We start from the raw sequence: 23,138 nt of genomic DNA on the forward strand, positions 1-23,138 counted from the left end.
GACTTCAGCATCAAACTCCAACATCAAAACTCAAACATCAGAAAACCCTAACTCTGTCCTTTGCTATACCTTTTATCAATGCCCTAATGACATGGCCCAATCAAAGCCCTAATCGCAAGGTACATACCAGATTACAAACATAAGCCAGTATCTATTTTTGGAATTCATAACCATATCAAACTGCTACAAGAACTTCACAAAGGCCTTACCTAACTTTCTTAGAACTGCACTGTAGTTTAAGATGCTTCCACTCAGCCTACCTTACTTCTCTCCCTCCTGACAAAGGTCAGTCCTCCTCTGAACTGTGATGGTTTATCTAGTTCCCCTGGCTCTTTTTTCCATTTTCCTTTAAAGGCATTTCCTAAATGAATCTCTTGCACATCTAATATTGTATTGGCATTTGCTTCTCCAAGGACCTGGCCTAATACAAGTGTGGTGCCAGATTCAGGAGGAACTTGATGAGGCAGGATGTAAGGAACTATGGTAAGGTGATTAGTTGTCTTCCCATATGTAGGTAGAATAGATGGTTTTGATATTATGAAAATCAGTGCATTGATAAGGCAGATTAGAAAAAGGAAGGACCAAGGGAAATCAACTAATAAGCAATTTGTTAGTTTTTGTCCTTGTCTTTGATTTTATCATTTTCTTCCTCTAGCTCGGCTAAGTTTCTTGTATCTCTCTTATATGACTCTCCTGTTTCTACCTCCAGGCCAGGAAACATATCATCGGATCAGTCTAGAAGGAAGCATATGACATAAGTGTGCCTATCAACTCTCTCTCCCTGTCAGTTAACAACCATTTGGCTGCAGTTGGTCTACCAACTCTCTCTCCCTCTTGTCTTTTTCCATTACTGCCTACTAGCCCAGCATCATTTACTTGGAGTAGTGCAAGAAGAAAACCTGTGCTAGCTGAGTAGGTGGAATTATATCACTATAATCAATTAAAATATATGGATAGGCTAGAGAAGTTGTATACCTTGTTTTTCAAAATATTCTATTGGATTTGACATTTCTCTAATATCTTTACCAATTTATTTTTCAGACATCCCAAAGGATTACAAGTGTAGTTAATTCAACAGGTGATTTCAGATATAAAAATGTAACTCAAATGCTTCAAAAAGAAACTAAAAATAAAAAGAATCAATTTTATTGTGATTATTTATCATTATGCATATTTAGAACCAATTAATTACCATGTTAATTATAGAATTTGAAAGTTTCTATCTCATTAACGTACATTATCTCATGTGTCTTTAGTCAAGAAGTTAAAATATAGAAATTTAAAATTGTCTGTTGAAGACATTTTAAGAGTCCCTGACATTGGGAACAAATGTGTAGAAGGATATGACTCTACCATCTTTTGATTGCAGTCTACATTAATCTTTCATTTTTTGGGTAAGTGTGAGCAGGCAATATGTGTCATTCCAGTTTAAGTAATCTTAAAAGAGAGAGAAAGAAATATGCTTGGCTGCATTATATTTTATAATATCCTTCAAATACATAATCATTTAAATTTTGAATAGATATTTATTAGTAATTCAAAGAGCAAATTTCTATTATCAGGGGGAGTATTAGAAGGTTAAAAAAAAGCCAAGTGAATTGCTCTTGAAGAGTCATCTGCTGATCTTTAGAAACAAAAACTAGGATTTATTTAATAGAGTGACAGGTTAGGAGAAAATGAGAGGTATAGATTAATTTGGAAAGAACCTAGCAGTTTATTGTTAAGCCACTGTATGTTTTCTACCAATATCTTTCTTTCCTCAATGTCCAATTGGATATATGAGACTGTGTTACAAAGTTCAAGTCTGTAAACACTTAATATTATATATGTTATAAGTCTCCATTGATCTGTCAAGTTGCATACTTTAAGACTATTAAATATGACAGAGTTGTTTTCAACCAGTATAGACCTTCTGGCCTACAAATGTCTCCATCTCTTTTGAGAGCCACTTTGGCTCAGTAAGTGAAAGAATGCGTTTCACATCAAATAATCTCAACTATTAAGACATCTCCTCCACAAAGGAGCTCTTTTTGCTAGGATTAGCTTTTAGTTTTAGCTTCATATTCTTGTCACTGTCTGGATTTACTCTATCTTCTATCAGCAATGCTGAGATAGCCACATCCTGAACCTGGTTCATGCCTAAGACCTCACCAAGAGACACCAAGCAGTTGGAATATATTGGATCCCATAAGTTAGACATTCAAGAGGCTAAATATCACAGGGAGTCAGTTGAAGCAGAATATTTGATCTCATTCTCATTTCCTGAACCCCCATGCAGCCCAATAAGTGAATAATGGATCACACAGCTTCTTCTGATCACGGTTGATGGGGTTATGGGTGAATGCTTAGCCCGAAGTTGATCAACACATTACATTGACCTGTGACCTGTGCCATGGCTTGTTATGAAGAGTTGTCTGCCCAAACATAGAAAAGTTGAGTCTAGCAAATTCTGTCTGTTTACAATTTGAACTCAGACAGGACAGTTGGTATCAACGGTGGGTATTGGAGCTGAGAGGTTACAAAGTAGAGTTGACACTAATCACTATCCTGAGTCATGTGTAAGATAAATGAGCAAAAATTTTGTTATAAAAAAAAGCTCTCAGATGATGAGCGACATGTGACACAGGAGGATAGAGTAGCCTCAGTTCCTGATTTTCTAATTCCCAGTTTCAGTTTATGTGAGGTCTAGGTATAATTTATATCCTGTCCCCACTCTCAGTGGAATTTTTGTATCACACAAATCACTACCCTTTTTTGTGTGTACATTGTACCTTTAATCAAGAGACATCTGACTTAAAGGCCAAAAAGTAAAGCAGACTTTATTATCTATATATTCATATAATTGCATAGGGGATGCCAAATGAGTTCCTACCCTGGGGCAGATGCTATTTATTGTTTGTCAGTTAATAACCATTTACTTAAAGAAATTGCTAGAGTTCCTGGATTTTCCACTTACCAATTTTCGAATACTGGAGAAGGTGGGAACTTCATCAAGTATATTTAGTTTGTTTTAGCTTTTAAAATACTTGAAAGAACTTATGATATCACTTTTTGCTTGCATGTATGTGCTCAGAAGCAAAACCATTCCTGAGCAGTCCCTTTCTGTTCAGCCCTTTTAAGTTATCAAGTTGACTTTTATAGACACAAAGTCAGTTTTGAATATTTTTGTTTATTTTGCTACATTGATTGAACTTATCAGAGATTTTGGGGGGTTTCCAAATTAATGGATGAAATTTTAAGAGTAAGGACACTTTGAAGTGACCTGTGAGGTCACATGATCAATGTATTCAGCCAAACACTGGAGAAAACTCCAGCAGCTATAACACTAGTTGGATTTCATTGGTAATCCCATGATTTGAGTGGGTGAGACTCTGCTGAGTCAGTAGATGGGACAAAGAACTTAAATTTCCTTGAAATTCTGTGGTAGAAACTTTTTCTGCTTGACTTTATAAATAACCATCTCACCTTTGCTTTCGAAGAGTAGCTGGTATAGGAGCAGAAACTGGAGACAGGGTTCACTGAATTAGATTGTTTGTCGTAGAGAAAGTTAGTGTTGGTAACCAGAGCAATGGAATGCTGTTTACATTTGCTAGGAAATGGGTGATTGCTTCATGAGTATTTTTTAACTCTAGTTGTCTCCTGTAGGGTCCAAATTGTTATCAGTGCATCTTTGGAGGTGGGCAAGGTTTATGGCCAGGACTTGCTGGAAGGAGTCTGTCTATAAGATCATGCTAAAGGAAGGGTCGGCAAGCAGTTACAGTCTCAAAATATAGACATGTACCTTCTTGAATTGGTTAGAGGTTAGAACGGACTTTTAAAATTTTGCTCTTTTTGACCACAGACTCCTATTTTAGTTTTTAAAGGTTTTTTAACTTTTTATTTTGAAGAAATTATAGACTCATAGGAAGTTTTAAAAATAGAACAGAGAAGTCCCAAGTATCTTTCACCCAGTTCTCGTCAATGACAGCATCTTACAGAAATATAGTACAATATCAAATCCAGGAAACTATTATTAGTACAATATACAGACATTATTCAGATAGAAAGATCTTTTATAAAACAAGAAATAATTCAGAACTACAACCTTCCTGTCGAGAATCTGTTCTTTTAACAGGAAAGTACCTGATTATTTGTTGTCTGTTGAGCACTTTTCCATACTTTGCAGAGGTAAATCAGCAGAAACTTAGCTCTTTTTAAAAAATTACACTTCTTCTAAAAGATTATCTCCAAAAATATTGATCTGTTAAGAAAAAAACAAAGTCATTGGTTCATTTTACAAAAGCTAAACCAGGGGGAAGGCAGAAATCAGTTGGCACAAAATATTTAGAAAGCTAAGTGAAGCAGGAATTTTCTTACTTATTCTCTCAAAAGGGGGTCTTTCAGGATAGAAGATATTCTTCTTTATTTCCCCATACAGATACGGAATTTGCCTGAAAAGTCACAGGTATATGGCAACAAGATTGGAATTCTCGAACAATGGTTTGAAATCCATTTAATTATACACTCATTTGTAATCAGCCCACAGGACTTTACTCTTTTATCTTTTTATTGGTTAATTGCTTTTGAGTTGTATGTACATAGATCACATTCCTTGTATTAGGAGGCAATACCTACACACACATACACACACACAGTTCTTATTTTTTTCCCTCAAGTGAACTTACACTGATCTGAGTAAGATTACCTAAATATTCTGAGTGGGAAAAAATATTTTACTCCTCAAGAGTCATACTTTATCAGTGGTGAATTTAGTTTTGAGGGGTAAGAACAAAACATCATAAATGTGGAAGTACTCTCTTAAGGTCAACATTGAACTTGATAATATCTAGACTAGATTTAAGACGGAACTGAAGTGTCAGCTAGAGTTTCATCCAACCCACTTTTCACTTTTTAGCTCTTAATGCTGGTTGACAAAAGGAAAAGTAAATTGCTTTCTGATAATTTTTGCAGAACTGTTTAAAGCATGCATGCATCTTATTCATGTGCTTCTCTGTTTTTGAAGGGTTCAATGTTTATTTGGGGGAGTGTTACATCAAATGTCTATTCAGAATCAGACCCCAGACTCTGCCAGAGATATCTTGGATGCATGGTCTACTTCAGAGGAAGATTCCATGTTTCCTAACCAATTTAACCCTATTTTTCATACCGAAGAGCAAGGTAATTAGATTTTTCTCTTTCAGGCAAAAATTATTTTTAGACTGAATTTAGTGGGTAATGTTTCTTTGCTCAGTGAATCTTTCAATTACTCCACTCTGGAAAATGTAACTCAATGAACTGTCTTTGTGCAAAAGCTTTTATGGTCACCAAACAGGCCAGAGAGTATAGCTGTGCTGCTCCAAGAGGCAACTGGATGTAATGTGAAGATGGTGTCTATGACACACATCCAAGATCGAAAGCAGTCTACTGGATGACAAAAGACAACATACCAACATTTTTGCTTATTTGTAAAGGGAAACTTTGGGAGGAAGAAACAAATTGGGTGCTAGTGGTATGTGGTGGAGATTTCAATCACATACAATCACCAAGGAAAATCTAAACTGGCCACTCTAAAGTGCTTTCTTTGAAAGGAAAAAGTAAATCCAAGCCAAAAATCCCAGGCAAATTTCCTCTCCTTCTTAATCTTCTATGAGCTCTTTTGATTTTGTACGAAGCTAGAGGGACTAAGGACAAGGAGCCTGACCAGATAGTGTAGTGACCCCAGGTGAGGCCCAGGGGAAAGGAAAAAGGCCTGGGGCAGGAGAGCACATGTGAGACAAGAATGACACTTCGTGGGAAATTAAGTATTTTTTACCCATTTCATCCTACCCTCTTTCACTCAGGTAATTTCCATTCTTCTTTCAAGTTTCAACTTAGATATCACTTTCCCAGGAAGCTTAACTGACTCAAGTTCGACCTGTCTCTTCCCTTTTTCTGTGTTCTGACAATGCATAATACCTTTTCTTGAACAGCATTGTAGTATTTAATTTTTACCTCCCGACTAGACTGGAAGTGTAATCGGACTGGGCCATATCTCTTGTTTATAATTTTATCTTCTTTGCCTAGATTTGTGTCAAGTATACAGTAAATGCTTAATATATATGTGTTGTTTTGGGTTGATGTCATGAGGCCAAAATGATAATTCCCACACTCCTAATGTTTGGTATACTCCATATTGCTTAATAAAAGTGTTAAAAAAACAAACAAACAAACAAACAAAACATCTTAACATAGTGCAATAGTACTGAAATCATCTCTACCAATCGTTGGAAAATTTAGTCAGGAATTAAAAAGCAATCATAAAGAGCATTACAGTAAACTGTGATGACTACACATGAAACACATGTGTTTTTTTTATAATAATATATTTTAAATTTATTTTTAAAAGATACATAGGTCACACAAAATGTTATATTAAAAAAACAGAAGGTTCCCATTTACCCCACTCCCCACACCCCACACTTTTCCCACATCAACAACTTCTTTCATTAGTGTGGTAGAAACACATGTTTTTAAAGAATGGATTAGTATAACCCTGAAAATACACATTGGCCTATAAACTCACACCCTGAAAGAAAACAGCAACTGTAATAGTGGATCTAAGGAAAATCAGGCACCATCTTGAAATTATATTAATGAGCCTGTCTTCATCCTTCTCTTCTTTCAGTTTGAGTTTTCTGAGGAATTTGGATTTTAGGGGAAATTTTGATATCATGTCTACACATAAGTTGATCAGAAATGTCAATAAGTTTAACTTTCAGTCCATACTGATGAGGTGGTCTGTCTACATTGTAGTTAGATGAAGCTGATTTGATTGTCATACCACTGTGGATGGATAATGAACTAAGAGCTATGCTTAGAATAGTTTTTGGAGCCATCATCTATCTCTTTCCTTCAAAAGTTTAGCAATTAATTCTTATAAAAATGTGTAAACTATGACACACTGAACTCCTCTGCTCACCAGACACTTACTATAAGGGAAGGTCCTAAGCAATCAATAAAAGTGTTGAAACTAAAATCACAAGACAAAATTCAACACTTGACAACTTTGTGGCACCTCACCAAATTCTTGCTAGAGACAATGCCAGTCCTTGGACAACTCTTTATTATATTGGGCACAGTACCACTTGCTAAGTTGAAGTTATATATTGAGTATAAATCAGAAGTGTTAGTTTTTGGAATTTTCAAATTGATGAAGTATGAATAGCTATTTTTTTACTATGCCAATATCTGGGCCAAGGTTTTCCATATACGTGAGAATGTGTTAGCTCTCTTTGCTATGCATTCACTATCGATTTATTTGGCAAATGATATTAGGTAAATGAGATGAAGGGAACCTTTCTAAAATTTCTAGAATCCTGTGTCTGACTAAGATGTGAATTCAGTTAGTTCAGTTTTTTTCAGTTATGGTATGAGCAAGATATTTAGTACTCTGGGGCATTATTCTTCAGGTGAATGCTGTATTGTAGTGATTTTTATAAGCAACTTGGCAAGTTTAATGACTTGTAATATTATTATAGAAACTTTCTATCTTGCCTACATTGCTCCTGTATTGTTGTAAGTACCCAATAGTAGTTGTATGCGTGAATGTTAACATTCCTTATAAAAATAAACACTGGCGCTTCTTAGTATAAAAACATTTTAAATTTCTAAAACATCTCTTACCATCTCTTTTCAAACTTCCTCCCCAAATCCTAGAACAACTTGTTCTACTTCATTTGAACAAAATTAGATATATTTTACTGTGTTTTTCACGCTCTAATTTCTGTTTTGTATTAGTTATTTTTATCTATCTCCCTGACTATGTTGTGTGTTACTTGAAGGCAGAAATGACACTTCACTTAACCTTTGTTTTCCTTTCTCTCCAGTGTGACTAGTACAGTTCTTTACACATGGCAGTTATGCACTCAAGTCAATAGCTATTGGCTTGTGATGAAATTGATGGTTAGTTCTACAGAAAATAACTGCTTATCTGTCCTGCTTTAAGCCTTATCTATCTAAGAGGTCTTGGGTGAGGACCAAATGTGATCATGAAGGTGAAACAAGAATGGACCCTGTAAAGTTCCAACCGCTGGGTTATTATCACACACATCTTTAGTTTGGACAGCATAACTTTAGAGCCCTTAAGCAAAAATCCTAGAAAATCTTTCTCCATCCAATTTACCCATTATAAGTCACCAAATAAACTTATCTATCCTGAATCCTCCTCCATGGGTCATCCTTTCTACCCCAATTCTCCCCTCATCTACGTTCCTTAAAATGACAGAGTTGCTGGAGGCTTGGTTTCATTTTTAGCACTCTTCTCCTATTATACATAGAAATGACGCTACAAGAAAAATTGGGTAATTTTTATGTAAAAGGTGTTTAAGAGAAAAAGCTAAACAAGTAGCTTAGGCACCAAGTGCTTATTAGAATGAATAAAATATCTAGAATTCACTGGTTAGTTTTGACCATGACCACAGGGGAGCAACATCTGCATGAAAAGTAAAAAAATTCAACCTGTTAGATGACTAATTCCAAATAAACAAACATTGTATATCATATAATCCAAACGTCTGATTGATTGACTGTGAATTTTTCCCTTTTTACCCAGATGACTTCAGCAATAGATAAAGCATGGAGGCTTTCACATTTTACATGGTACTTGGTGTTTTAGAATACAGCTTTTGTGCTCTTCTTTTTCCCCCTTCTTGCTATTGCCTGGATCTCATTAGAAACCATTAGTGATGTAATATTAAACCTGTGGAATCTTAAACATGCTTTTAAAATCCTGTAGAATAAAGATGTCTCCCACCAAACCAAAAATGCTGTTGAAATAGACAAAGTTACATTTCTTTAAGAAAAAATGACTCATTCCATAGTTTCCAAACTGTTTTGACTGAACCTTCTCAAAATAAACTTTCTGCAATATGTAGTCTTCAGTGTCTGACTTTGGAAAAAATCATTTCTCAAAGATACAATTCAATCCTTTTTTGGGTGTTCATGTATTTTTAAGACTAACCTACTTTTATTTCAATCAGTGAATGACACAATATTAAATAGACATCAGTCTAAAAAGAAAAGTATGTTTGAAGTGGTCTTAACTCTATGCAAAACAAACCTAAAGAACATGCCATATGATTTTTTAAATGACCACAAAAATAGAATTTCCAGAACATTACCAGAAGGGGGATTTGGTCGAGTAAGAATAACAAAACAGTTTAGATGTCATGAAAGTGGAAGATTAGAAGTGAAGTTATGCTTAGTAATGATATTTTTGATTCATAAGCAATTTCCTAGGCTAGGCAACATTTTAAATTTTTTATCTTGAATCTTTATCCTTGAAGGGTAATTCAAGTTTTAGAGCTTACATGCTGCAATTTGTTTAGGGTGGCAATTTTCCATTGACTTGGCTCCAGGTTATTTTCTATTCTTCCAGCTGGGGAAACTCAAAAGTAGTAGTTTATTAAGTCCTGGTTTTTACAGGCCACCAAAACTACTAGTTTTCAATCAAAATTTTAAAAATCCTAACAACCAATTTTTATCCAGTTGATCGGATTGATTTATGACATCATTCCTTCTGTTCAAGCAACCATGAATGAGATAACTGGACAACCTTTTTTTTCCATGGCTGTTTCCCTTTGAAGTGATGGAAAGAAGGTAAATTAATACCCGTGCTCTAGTTTCAACTCTTCTACCTCTATCTGATGGTTGGTTAGGTTTTTTTTAACTTCTTAAGCCTCAATTTTCTCATCTTTAAATGGACAAAAAATTCCTCATGGGTGTGTTTGGAAAATTAAGAGATGCTTTGGCATAAGACACATTGGGCAGACAATAAAGGTTCATTTCTTCTCAGTTCTTCCTCAACTGTATACACGGAGTCTTCTGCTTTTTCCCTGTTTTACGCTGTGATGGCAACTTCTCAACCAAAAGTGAAAAGCATATTTGACACACAATTAATTAAACTATTATAAATATTGGAACCTAAGATATATTTCACTTGGTCATATCTGTGACCCAGGGCCTGATGTTTTTGATGATAGTAGGAGGAGATCATTGTTGGGATTTGTGTTGTTCCCTGAGACTTTTAAAAGCTTCAGCAGAGACTAACACCTTACAACAATCCCTACCTTTCCTTCAGAGGTCCTCTTAAATCTCTCATCCATTAATGTATCTAAATTCCTCTTGATCCTGTATGCAGTTTTAGCCTGGCATCAGCATTTAAAGTAATAAAGTGTTTAATGCATACATTGTGAAGATTATTTGGCCTGAAGTATCATGTTAAATCATTAAGAATTAGATCAAGTGGAAAGAATGGGCATGGTAAAAGGGCAAGGGAATGAACATATTTATGGTTCAGCAAGTTTAATATAAAATGGATGGGCTCATACTCAGGCTTGAATAGACCTGGACTTAGTTCCAGCTCTGTCTCATTTTAGTGCACAGAGTTATTATAACAATGCTTCATACCCACATTAAGAGAAATGCCAGGAGCAGGTGTAGCTCTGGGGTTGAGCGCCTGCTTTACTTGTATGAGATTCCCGGTTCAATCCCTGGTACCGCCTTAAAAAAATGAGAAAGAGAAATGCCATATTTAACTTTGTTACCTCCACTAGAAATTTCATTTTGGGGATTTATTCTTCTAATGCATTTTAAAAAAAATTTCTCTCCCCTTCCACCCCCCAGTTGTCTGCTCTCTGTGTCCATTCACTGTGTGTTCTTCTGTGACTGCTTCTATCCTTATCAGCGGCACCAGGAATCTGTGTTTCTTTTTGTTGTTTCAATATTAATATGTATATTAAAACCACACCCCAATCACTCTTCTTTTTTTTTTTAAGATTTATTTATTTATTTCTCTCCCCTTCTCTCCCCGACCCCGGTTGTTGTTCTCTGTGTCTATTTGCTGCATCTTCTTTGTCAGCTTCTGTTGTTGTCAGCAGCACTGGAATCTGTGTTTCTTTTTGTTGCATCATCTTGTTGTGTCAGCTCTCCGTGTGCGCAGCACCATTCCTGGGCAGGCTGCACTTTCTTTCGCGTTGGGCGGCTCTCCTTAACGGGGCGCACTCCTTGCACGTGGGGCTCCCCTACGCAGGGGACACCCCTGCGTGGCACGGCACTCCTTGAGCTCATTAGCACTGAGCATGGGCCAACTCCACACGGGTCAAGGAGGCCTAGGGTTTGAACTGTGGACCTCCCATGTGGTAGGTGGACGCCCTAACCACTGGGCCAAGTCCGCTTCCTTCTAATGCATTTTTAAAAAGGGGTTGGAATAGTTCAAAGGCTTTAAAATGCTATAAAATATCTAAGTGTTAAAGAAGGGTGAGAGAAATTAGTGTTTTTCCCTCTGTAAGAACAATTCCATAATATAAGTAGTAGATTTGTAGAAATCTTATATGCATATTCTTTCATAAAAGTGTAGGGATTTCTCCTTTATGAAGTCACTTAGAGTTGGTTGCTGGTTTGTACAATTTACAAAATTATTTATGTAGTTAATGCAAAAACCTCTAATCATATAATAACCCAAGGTCATTTTATACACACAGTAAAAATTATCATGGCCCTTCCTATAGATTAAATTCCCAATGATTTATTCATCATTAATAGCTCAATTATTAGATGCAATGGTCAGAGGTCAAGGTATTGCAACCAAGAAAAGATCTCCCTGCAGACTAACCTAAGAAGCCTGGAATATATTGTGGTGGTGGAGATGAAGGTTAAATGCAAATTTCTAGATGCCTCGTACCCTGTCTTTTTCTTCAAAGTTTCATTGCGCTCATCTTAACTCAGGTTCAAGTATTTCTAAGCGTATCACCCCACCTCTAGTTTAGTCTCTCCTTGCTCTGTCTCATTCTATGTGCTGATTCTGAGTCTTCTTACGCTACCATTAATATCAAGAGTCCTAGCCCCTACTGTCTGCTCCAGAGAATAAAATGCAAAATTCACATCCAAGGACTAAGCAATACAACCCCCTTCCTCCTACTCTCCCCAGCCAGTCTTTAAACCTACACTCCTTGAATACAACTTTAGACCTTTCTGCTATACTGACTTTGCTTTTTCCCTAGACCTGAAATATCCTCTTCCTCCTTTCTAGTCATCTGATGCTTACCTCTTCTTTAAGAGACAATCTTGTTTTAGAGGCATTTCCTGAGTCCTCCTGTTCACCTAACCAACAGCCAGAAGCTTTTGTAGTCACCTCCATTCTTTTACAGGTGAGAAGATTGAGGCCCACAAAGTCTGTGACTTAACCAAGATCACACGGCTAGGTAAGGGTGTTGCCAGGTCTTAAAATTGAGTTTTTTTTTAACATCCAGTCAGTACTTTTCACCACACAGCAACTGCTGCCTGAATTATAACCATATAATTTTTAAAAAAATTTTATAACCATATTATAATATTGTTTTTGTATTGTTAATTAATTGCTCTTAATTATGTAACATGGACATTTTTGACTGTAGTTTTTCTTGACTTTCTCACTGACCAGAACAAATCTCAGGGGTTAATGGGGCCCTTCTAATTACAAATGTGTAACTGAGAAAACTAATCCAGCAACATCGTGCAGAATGAAGAGAATAGAAGCAGAACATGGGAGTATGCAGACATTTACTGAGTATTTCATTCACGCCAGGCAGCACAGTGCTACATGTTACCTCATTTAATTCCTGCAAGGTAGAGATCTTTCAATTTTGACAGAGAAATTAAATCACCCAGCAAGCAAGTGGCAGATCCAGAATTCAAACCCAGATGGGATTGACTTTCAAACCCTCGCTCATTCCTCAGAACAACAAAAGAAATTGCAGTACCTTGCCAGGAGACCACTGTAACGGTAAAAGCACACAAAGGAGTTCATGAAGGAGGGAAACAACAGTGGGATGGAAGCCAAAAGGGCCTTCATGACCAAAGTAGCCTGTGGAGAATCCTGAGGATTCAATGATGATTAGTTATATTTGTGGTGAGAAGGAGGACATTTAAGATAATGTTGATATTTCCAATCTATCAGCTTACTGGGAATAAAAGAAACAGGAATGATGGTCAAAGGTGCTATTTGGAGAAGATAATGGTGAGTCCACAATAGGACTTTGGTGTCTGAGGTATGAGGCCGTGACTTTCTCTGGTTAAGGTTACTTGATTTTACACAAACTCAAAGGACGTCCTACAGAATCTGAGCTGGGAATCCCCCAGGCACTCGGCTTTTATAACCCAAGAAGGGCAACATGCTCAATAGACTACCACCAAAAGCCTTTTTTGGCAGCTTTTATTTCTTCGTCTTGCCTGTGAGTGGGCAAAGGGGACAGGTGTCTGGTTTTTGTTACTGCATCCAAGTACAATTATGGTTTAGTTGATGTGAATGGATCATCACTGCATCCGAACTGAAATTACACTGTGTCTAAGTAGAGCACTCTGTGGCACTTTTCTTACTGAAAAGCTGTTAAGTTTGGCAATCCTCACCCTGTTCCTCTCAAACATTTTCTTATCCATATTAGGTTATATGGAAATAAGCCAACAACACTGCTGGTGTATGAGGATGGCTTCTGTACCAAGGCAGTTTTCTCAAAAGGCTTTTCACTGTTTTAAAAGGAGTAGCAACAAATGTGGTTCCAAGAACACATTTTGAAATATGATTGGAAAGAAAATAAAACCTCAATGATCCAAAAAGAATTAGGAATAGCTGCTGAGACTAAAACCAGATTTTTAAACTGGCAGATTTGGAGAGATTTGCGTATTTGTTTGTATAAATTCATTAAGAACCTTGCCAACCTTATCATAAATACAGGGGACAGAGTCAGAAAACTCAAATAATCACATTAGGTTCCCCCATCATTCTCCACTCCTCCTCTTATTACCAATACAGAATCTCCAAAGTTAGAAAACCAAAGCTCCAGTTCTGGCTCTACTATATTCCTAGTAATCCCAGACATTGGACTTCATTTCCCTACCTGTCGGATGGAAATTATAGTACTATCTATCATACAGGATTCCATGATTCAAATGAGATAATGCAGGACTCGACTATTAGAATGTTTATTTGCTTTCCTTACTTTCTCTTTCAAACTAAAACTTTTGGAGGTACAGTACAGAAAATAACTTTCAGATCCTCTTTCCTTAGTATAGTTTTCTGCCCTTTTTTCAGAACTTAGCCATATTCTGCTTTGACAGCTAATAAATATTCATCCATATATTTACTTTTATTCGATTTGTTGAGCACTTAGCAAGTGCCAAGCTCTTAATGAATATCCTTCCTGCAAATAACTATAACTATGCCTCCCCCCTCATCTCCTCATTAGATTCTTTTAAAATATTTTGATGGTTGGTCACTCATTCATTCAATACACCTGCAAAGTGTTGAGGAATCAATGGTAAACAAAACAAATATTCCCTTGTGGAGCTTTCAGTTGGGTAGAAAAGAAAAACATTAAACAAACAAGTACCTAAACATAAATGTCATTACTAATTGTGATTGTACTCTGAAGATAAAAAACAGAGCATTACAAAAGAGGATAACATGGAGATAAAATCTTTAAAATCTGTATGCCTAATACAACAATTTTGAATTCTATAACTTTGGAAATAAATGGATATGATCCTTGTGAAGCCTTTAATATCTGCTTTGTATATCTACTTTGTGCTTGTGCTGAGAAGGCAAAATAGTGTTTTGGAGGTATTGTAATTACTGCTCCAACTTTGACTTTGTGGGTTTAGCAAAGGCTAAGAAATATCCAAGTGAGAAGTGTGCCAATATTGCCAGGTTTTAGTCTTAGAGATGAGCATGCCCCAAGGCACTGTGGTCTGAATGAGTTAGGCCCATTCAAGAAATCAATAGCAGGCTGTGGCAACTAGATCAAGAAAGAGAGGAAGCTGGAAAGGTAGGCCACCTTGTGAACAGTGCAGGCCATAAGAATTGGATTTATATTCTAAATGCTGTGGAAAGCTAGGGAAGTTTTTTAAGCATGTTGGTGGCATGATCAGATTAATATGTATTTTAAAATGTCATTGTTTCGGGAGTGGATGTGGTTCAAGTGGTTGAGGCTGCCTCCCACGTGGGAGGTCCCAGGTTCAATTCCCAGGGCCTCCTGAAAAAACAAAAACAAACAACAAGCAAAACAAAGAAAAAACACAACTCAGGGAAGCCAATGTGGCTCAGTGGTCGAGAACCGACTTCCTACTTACGAGGTCCCAGGTCTAATCCCCAGCCCCGGGTACCTCAAAAAAAAAAAAAAAACAAAGTCACTGTTTGTGGAAGCCCACATTGGAACACTAAGGAGGCTCCTGGAATAGTCCAGACGAAATGACATTGACTTGGAATAGGGTAGTAGCAATAATGAAGATAAATTGACCATTGCAAACAAATACTGTGAAGGGAGAATTCCCTGGGTTTTGTGGTTTATTAGATGGGGATTGGTGGCAAGTGGATGGAGGGTAGAAGGAAGTGTCCAGAGTGACTCAGTCCACGACTTGAGCAACTGGGTGAATGCTGGTGCTGTTATGAAGATGGGAAAAACTGGGGAACATGACCTCTGTTTAGTTATATTCTGTTTGTTGAAAGAAAGAAAGCACGCTTGAGTTTTTTGGTGAGCTATAGAGAAGAAACAAAATATAAAGTATACTCCTTGTCCCCAGAAGGCGTTCAACTCACTGCTGACATTTGTTGAACAGGTCTTCTCAGATCAGCAGATATTCTTCTACAATGCTTTGGGTTACTTCACTACTAGAACTCTCTGTTCCAGGGCTCTGTGTGTCTGGACGTACAATGTGTTTGATTATAATAGTGTGATTGGATGTACCTTTAAATTATCTCATTTACCAAGGCTCAAATAGCCCAATCTTAAAAAATCAGGTTTTCAAAGACAACTTTTATTTGATACTTCTATTATCTTGGCAGTGAATGGATGATACTAGACATCTCTGCCCTTCTTTCTTGTTCTTATTTGCTGTAACTCAAAAATAATTACTTTAGTGGCATTGCAATTACAGTTTTAATGGTGCCAGCTGGCTATTTGGAAACAAAAAGAATTTGAGAGAGAAAATGTGAGCAATTTGATCCCCCTGAGGGTCTTTGGTAGAGCACTAAGCCCTCCAAATTACTTAGCAATTCAGTACAAAGTTATAGAAATTTAAGAGTAAAGATTTATGTACAAGAATGTCCATCATAGCAGTATTTTTAGTAGCCCAAACTTGAATTACTCTAAATGTCCAGTAATGGAAGCAAGATTACATAAACTATGAAGCTATTAATCATGTTAAACTAAAGATATAGGAAAATAGGGTAAATGAAAAAATGGAATGCAACTGTACCATTTGCTGTGGGGATATAAATCAATGTAAACTGTGATTCCTTCACAGGGATCTGGGGAGCTTATGGGGCCCTGCATTACTGGAATTCCCTCCTTTGGATTCAAACAGCCTAAACACATAATAAGGACAATTTTGATATTCATCTTTGGGATTTGTTTTGTTTTGTTTTGTTTGAGCCACCACCAGGAAATGAAAGGACACAGATAGGAAGAAGGGAAAAACAAAAACACCACTGCCACTCCCCAAATTGGAGGGCCTTGTAGGCAGCATAGGCCAGAATTGAACATTTCCCTCTTTTTCTTCTCTCCCTCTTCCATTATATTTTCCCCAATCTACTAGAAGCTCTATTCAAGGTTCAGTAGAGTATCTGAGATGACATTTGGATGTAGGTTTATTTGTTTTAAGTTATTCACAGTTCATTTGCTTTTCATTCTTCAGATAACCTTGCCTCTTTCCTCATATTTTAAAAACTAAATCATGTAGAGCCTCAAATTTCTGATGACACATCTCACCAATAATGATGCTGTGATTGAAACTCCTTGTGGAAGTTCTGGGGCCACCATACTTTGACAGAAGATCTATTTTGCTGTTCCAGGGCTTTGGGGAGAGGACAGTTGTTTGAAGTACTTATCACTAGTTATTTTGTCCCTGCTGTGTGGTTATCGCAAAATCAGGCCAAACTGCATGGTCACAAAGAATCAATTCTTGAGAGAGTTATTTGGGAAAGTTTTAGCTGATGATAGCAGCTAGGAATCATGCAGTAGGTTGACCTGATTTCTGAAATCAGATGTAGTCATCGATTTGTCCTAAAATAAAAAACAACCAGCTCCTGCTAAATGAACTTTGTTCTTGAGTAACCAGATAGAGGCAGAATTGTATTCTGCAAACAGAAGAGTTCTGGGCACTCAACTCTAACCATTTACTAACTGAGAGGTCTTGGGTAAGCCACGGAACCTCTTTTAGACCTCTCTAGGTTCCATTTATAAAATTTATAAAATGTTGCTAATAATACTTATCTAACTGGGGTTACTGTGAAAGTCACTTGAGAAAGGGGATGTGAAAGCTCTGTTTCCTGTAAAAGTGCTATGTAATTGTTACTCTTAACCCATTTGTGGTTCCACTAGGCATTTGGAAAAGAGCCCACAGGCGGCTGATCCCATTGATGATAGACGCGTAGTTGTCCTGTGAACAACCCATTTCGTCCCTACCAAGCATTCCAGGCATTTCAGTGCAGGACCAAGATCTATGGGAAAAAGTCAAAAGGAGACTGGTCAGAGGAATTTCTCTGGCCCTTCCCAGGGCCCTGTGCACAGAATGGTCCCCCGTGCATTGTTATTCCTGGGTTTGCTGATGTCTGCAGCTTGCAGGGCAATTACTGATGGATATCTGGATGATGGGCAACAGAGACAGTGAGTATGATGTCACATCAGTTTTCTAGAGCAATGGTCTCTGTGGTTTGTCTATGAAACTACACACTTCACTGCCAACCCTTTCAGCTGGATGTGCAAATAGATGATGCAGAGGCTGTCTTTCTTTGAATGCTGTGGAATGGCATCTGCCAGGGATTTTTTTCAGGGTTACACACTGATGTTCTCGCCTGTTCTTACATGGGTGAGACAAGGCAATTCCAGGTTCTCACCTGAGCCCCCAGCTGCCCAGACTCCTTATGTCAACGTACTGAGCTGACACTGACCAAATGCAGGTCTCGATTATGTCTCAGCACATAAACTCTGCGGTAGAGGGGTAGGTTGGGCAATGCTGGCTGGTTGGAAGGTAGAAAAGAAGAATGGAATAATTTGATTTGGGATATTCTTTGGCTCTTTTTTTTTTGCTTTCCTTAAGCAACTGAGGATAAAAGAAATATGATACAGAGCCCTCCCTGTCTTTAGGGACTTACAGTTCCATTAGTAATTGAAACTAACACTAGAAAAAAGATTTAAGAACACTTTAAACAAGCAAGTACATAATATATAATAGAAACTTTAAAAATGGGTCACTAAATCAACAAAGCATGCTTCAATTTTTCACTAAATTGACTGAATCAAATAAATAATCCAATCATCTTGATGACATGTATTCTCAGCCAGAAAGTACTGAATTAGGACACTGCTCCTTTGTGAATATCCAAAATTCCTGAGTAACAGTTTCATTCATGAGATTGTTACTAATTTGAGAATTAATGAAATCAAAGGGATTCAATTTAGTTTAAGTGACAGTAATCTCTATATGCCTGAGACTTGATAAATTCTATGGATAAAAGATAGATTATATGGTCCTTACCTTTTATAGATATCAATTAAATTTCCTCAGCTTGCCTTTACAATAGTGAGAGCTCTAATTTTTGTAGTTGCTTCTCTCTACATAAGTCCTATTTACTTAAGATAACCTACACAGGATCATAGGCAGAATAGAGTCTGGAAGACTGTATTCATCAGAAAATTTAATACACATAAAATTTAAGTGTGCCATTTCTTATAACTCATAGGAGCCCAGTCATTTTTTTTTAAAGATTTATTTGGTTAGTTAGTTCTCTCCCCCCACATGTCTATTTTGCTGCGTCTTCTTCTTTGTCCGCTTCTGTTGTTGTCAGCAGCACGGGAATCTGTGTTTCTTTTTGTTGCATCATCTTGTTGTGTTAGCTGTCTGTGTGTGCGGAGCCATTCCTGGGTAGGCTGCACTTTCTTTCGCGCTGGGCGGCTCTCCTTATGGAGCGCCCTCCTTGCGCGTGGGGGCTCCCCTACGCTGGGGACACCCCTGCGTGGCAGGGCACTCCTTGCGCGCATCAGCACTGCGCATGGGCCAGCTCCCCATGGGTCAAGGAGGCCCGGGGTTTGAACTGCAGACCTCCCATGTGGTAGATGGACACCCTAACCACTGGGCCAAGTCTGCTTCCCCCCAGTCATTTTTAAGCTTTATGAAAGGTAAAAGGGCTACATGCCTTATAATTAATGTGACAAACATCACTTTGTCGATAACGATGATGATGGTGGAGGTGAGATGAGGGTGGTGGTGATGATGATGGTGGTGGCAATAGAAAAATGGCCACTGTCTTTGGATTTTTTCATGTCTATGTTAGGTCTTTCTTTGTGTGTGGTAATCATACCAAATTCCAGCTGCAGATATACCATGATTCTGTAAAGAACAAGATTACACTTTTCTCAGGAATGAACATCTCAGATATTCATAGTCAGGGAGACCTATCAAATACTAATGTCAGTGGTTTCCCCATGAGAATTCCAAAAAGCTCCTGATGCCCAAATGACTTTCTTTTTCCTATTTGCTTCAGACAAGTAGAGAACTTTTCATAAAGCTTAAAAATAAACATCTGACCTTCACCCTGTCATAGATACATTCTGATTGCTTCTATGATCAGAAATTATGTGTCCTGTAAAGACCCACCCTCTTTTTTATTAACCCTGAAAGATCTTGGCCAATGCAAATAGCCTTATGAATTATTCTTAGTTAAAGAATCTTCCATGAAAAAGTAATAGGAAAGGGAGCAGTGACACTGAGTCAAAGCATCCAAGCCCTATTATATTATCTTGTTCTGTCCCAATAAGGAAAATTCTTCTTCATATCTGTACAAAACTAGCTTCTCTACAATCTTGTATCTAAACTACATCTTTTCCTCCTCATGAAATTTTAAGAAGAATTTAGCAAAATTTCCCTGGCTTCCTTTGCTACCTTAGCCACCTGAGATGGAATATATATAAGTAAGAGTTGTGTCATTCTGCTTTCCACGTTCCGAGTGAAAAAGAAAGAGGAAGAAAAAGGAGCAAATGTTCATTTAGGGCCTGTAGTGTACTAGGTTCAGTACTAGCCACTTTATATGTTATATATAATATATGAATGAGTGACTGAACATTTATTCACTCATTCATCTAATAGACTTTTATGGAGTACATGTTAAATGCTAGAGAATATTCTAAATGCCTGGAGTAAAAATATTAATGACTATGCCCTTGTGACCAAGACACCCATACTTACACAAGGTCAGTTCACTGTGACGGTGCTATCAGACATCGTAAAGCCATAGACACTGATTTTACTACGAAGGAAAACCCTCCAAGGCAGTTGTTATCCTCGTTTTAAAATTGAAGTAACTGATCTCCAACAAAGAATTTCCCTTAGGTCATACATCTCTTAAGTGTAGAGTTCTGTTTTACCCCACAGCCTGTCTTCTATAATTCCATGCTGCTTTCGACAGAAACACTTATGGCCAATCCACCTGAAAGATTTAAAGCTTTGTCTATGATCCAGTGACTCTGTTTGTTGCAGAGTGCCAAGAGAATTCTTAACTTTCATTGAATGACTGGCTATTTCTTTAGTTATAAGGAAAACTTCCTTAGTTCTCCACTTTATTTAGGCTACTTGGTAGCTAAACTGTTAACATACATCTTCTTAATACACCTTGTTCCTCTCATCTACTCATTTATACAAATATCAGTGTATATTTCCATCTGCACGATTCCATAGCAACACAAAAACATTATCCCATGAAAATCAAGAGAGTCTCACAGAGCCATAGAAATTTACACTAAAATACAAGCATACTACAGACAAATTTTATTTAAAATACATAGGCAAAAACTTAAATTGGAAACATACAATTTTAAAAAATAGAGGGGAAAACTTGTTCAAGGGTTTGACACAAATGTGAGACACTAGAGATGAGAAACAGTGTATATAGTAAGCAGGAGCTACATGGACTGGGAAGTTTCCCAACATCTTTAGATGATAAGTAGTTCCTGTATTTGAATTGCTGTGGTATGGGCCACTTGCGAAAACATTAAATATTTCTCTTCTAAGATATAGTAAGCCAAAAAATATATATGGAAAGTTCACTAAGCCATTGGTAAATAATCCAGTGTTGACTTTTAATTTAGAAATGACTGGCCAAATTGATCTCAGCCTCCCTGACTTCAATTTTCCCAGTGCAGGGTATATTGATTTGTATTACCATATTGTTTTCAACCTCATGTTTCCTCTTTCTTTTTATTATTTTATTATCTTATTGGTATAATATATGGCTTGGGGTATTAAACTTTCTTGACATATATATAGTAGCATATAAATTCTCTTTAGTTGTCATCTTTTCAGACCAAGGCTTTATCTTTTTCTATTTGTGTTTTTTAAAAAATAATCTTTTTATTTATTTTAAACATAAAGAAAGTGCACAAATCATAATTCTACAGCATGATGAATTTTCACGAAATGAAAACAACTGTGTAGTCAGCACCCAGATCAAGAAACAGAAATTTTCCCAGCACCCCAGATGGCCTCCTCGTGTCCCTTTCCAGAGACATACTCCACCCTCATCCGCACCTTGGGATAACCATTATTCTGACTTCTAATACCAACTACTAGTTTTGTCTATTTTTAATTTTATATTAATGTAATTCTACAGCATATTTTCTGTGTGTCTGACTTCTCTCCTTAACCCTATATTTATGAGATTGATGACCTGAGTAATACTTATTTCATTCTAATATCCATATAGCATTTCATTGTGTGACTATCACAATTTGTCCATTTTACTATCAATGGACATTTAGATTATTTCCAGGTTGTGACTATTATACATAGTGCTGCTATGAACACTCCCTTTCATGTCTTTTGATGAATATATGTGTGATTTCTGTTGGCTATATCCCTAGTAGTAGGATTGCTGGGTCCCAAGACATATGACTATTCAACTTTAGCAGATACTGACAAATATTTTTCCTAAGAAATTGTTCTACTGTGCACTTCCACAGCAGTGTATGAGAGTTCCAGTTACTCTCAAACCCTGAATTGTCAGTCATCTATATTTACCTAATCTAGTGGTGTGTAGTTTTAGATCATTGTAGCTTTAATTTGAATTTTCATAATTAATAAGATTGGTCACTTTTTCATATGCTTATTGACCATTTGAATATCTTTTTTTGAGAAGTGCCTATTAAAAATCTTTATCCATGGAGATAATCATGACAACTAAAGTTTTCTTTTAACGGTGAAATGAGGGTGGTGGACTTGGCCCAGTGATTAGGGCATCCGTCTACCACATTGGAGGTCCATGGTTCAAACCCCGGTCCTCCTTGACCCGTGTGGAGCTGGCCCACGCGCAGTGCTCATGCTTGCAAGGAGTGCCCTGCCATGCAGGGGTGTCCCCCGCGTAGGGCAGCCCCATGCGCAAGGAGTGTGCCCCGTAAGGAGAGCTGCCCAGTGCAAAAGAAAGTGCAGCCTGCACGGGAATGGTGCCACACACACGCAGAGCTTACACAACAAGATGATGCAACAAAAAGAAACACAGATTCCTGTGCCGCTGACAACAACAGAAGCGGACAAAGAAGATGCAGCAAATAGACACAGAGAACAGACAACCAGGGTGGGCGGGGGGGAGGGGAGAGAAGTAAATAATAAATAAATAAATCTTTCAAAAAAAAAAGAGTGATTGCGGTGTGGTTTTAATATACATATTAATATTGAAATCAAGGGGTCCTAATGTAAGGTGAAAATTAAAATGAAATAAAAACCTGGTTCTTCTTGTTGGCTATATAAAACTATTCATTTTCATAAAGGATCCCTAATTTAACTTTTGCTCATAGCTCTCTTTTAGAATAGGTTAGCATTTGAGAGCTTCCCCTCCCTCAACACCTTGGCATCCATTTGGAAAATGGCATCTTTCTGCAAACATGTTAGGAATTTTAAAGTAGGATTTTTAATCACTTTTGCATATATGTACTGTTAATGTCTTCCCATTTGTGTAATCTAGAGAGGTGCTAGTTATAGTTTCTCAAGCTGCCGAATGGCTTTAGTTAAAGGTTTCCTGAGGGCTTTAAGAAAACCACTACTCTTGGAAGCCTTGTAATCTGATTTAGAGGAAAGAAATTCCTCCTTCGCTTTTTTACACC

The 23,138-nt window shown here is 37.2% G+C and overlaps 1 protein-coding gene across 10 annotated transcripts in view; it reads left to right on the forward strand.

Annotated features, from left to right (window-relative positions):
• The window catches only part of CALD1 (caldesmon 1), a 194,548-nt gene that overhangs the window by 37,991 nt on the left and 133,419 nt on the right, over positions 1-23,138 (forward strand). The window contains exon 2 of one of the 10 annotated variants that reach the window (XM_058297398.2): positions 12,165-12,218. The exons of the other annotated variants lie outside the window; for them this stretch is intronic. The gene's annotated coding sequence lies outside the window, so the exon portion shown is untranslated. The remainder of the gene's footprint in view (positions 1-12,164; positions 12,219-23,138) is intronic. 10 annotated transcript variants of the gene reach the window in all.

The sequence above is a fragment of the Dasypus novemcinctus genome, chromosome 5 (genome assembly GCF_030445035.2).
Source record: "Dasypus novemcinctus isolate mDasNov1 chromosome 5, mDasNov1.1.hap2, whole genome shotgun sequence".
Taxonomy (NCBI): domain Eukaryota; kingdom Metazoa; phylum Chordata; class Mammalia; order Cingulata; family Dasypodidae; genus Dasypus; species Dasypus novemcinctus.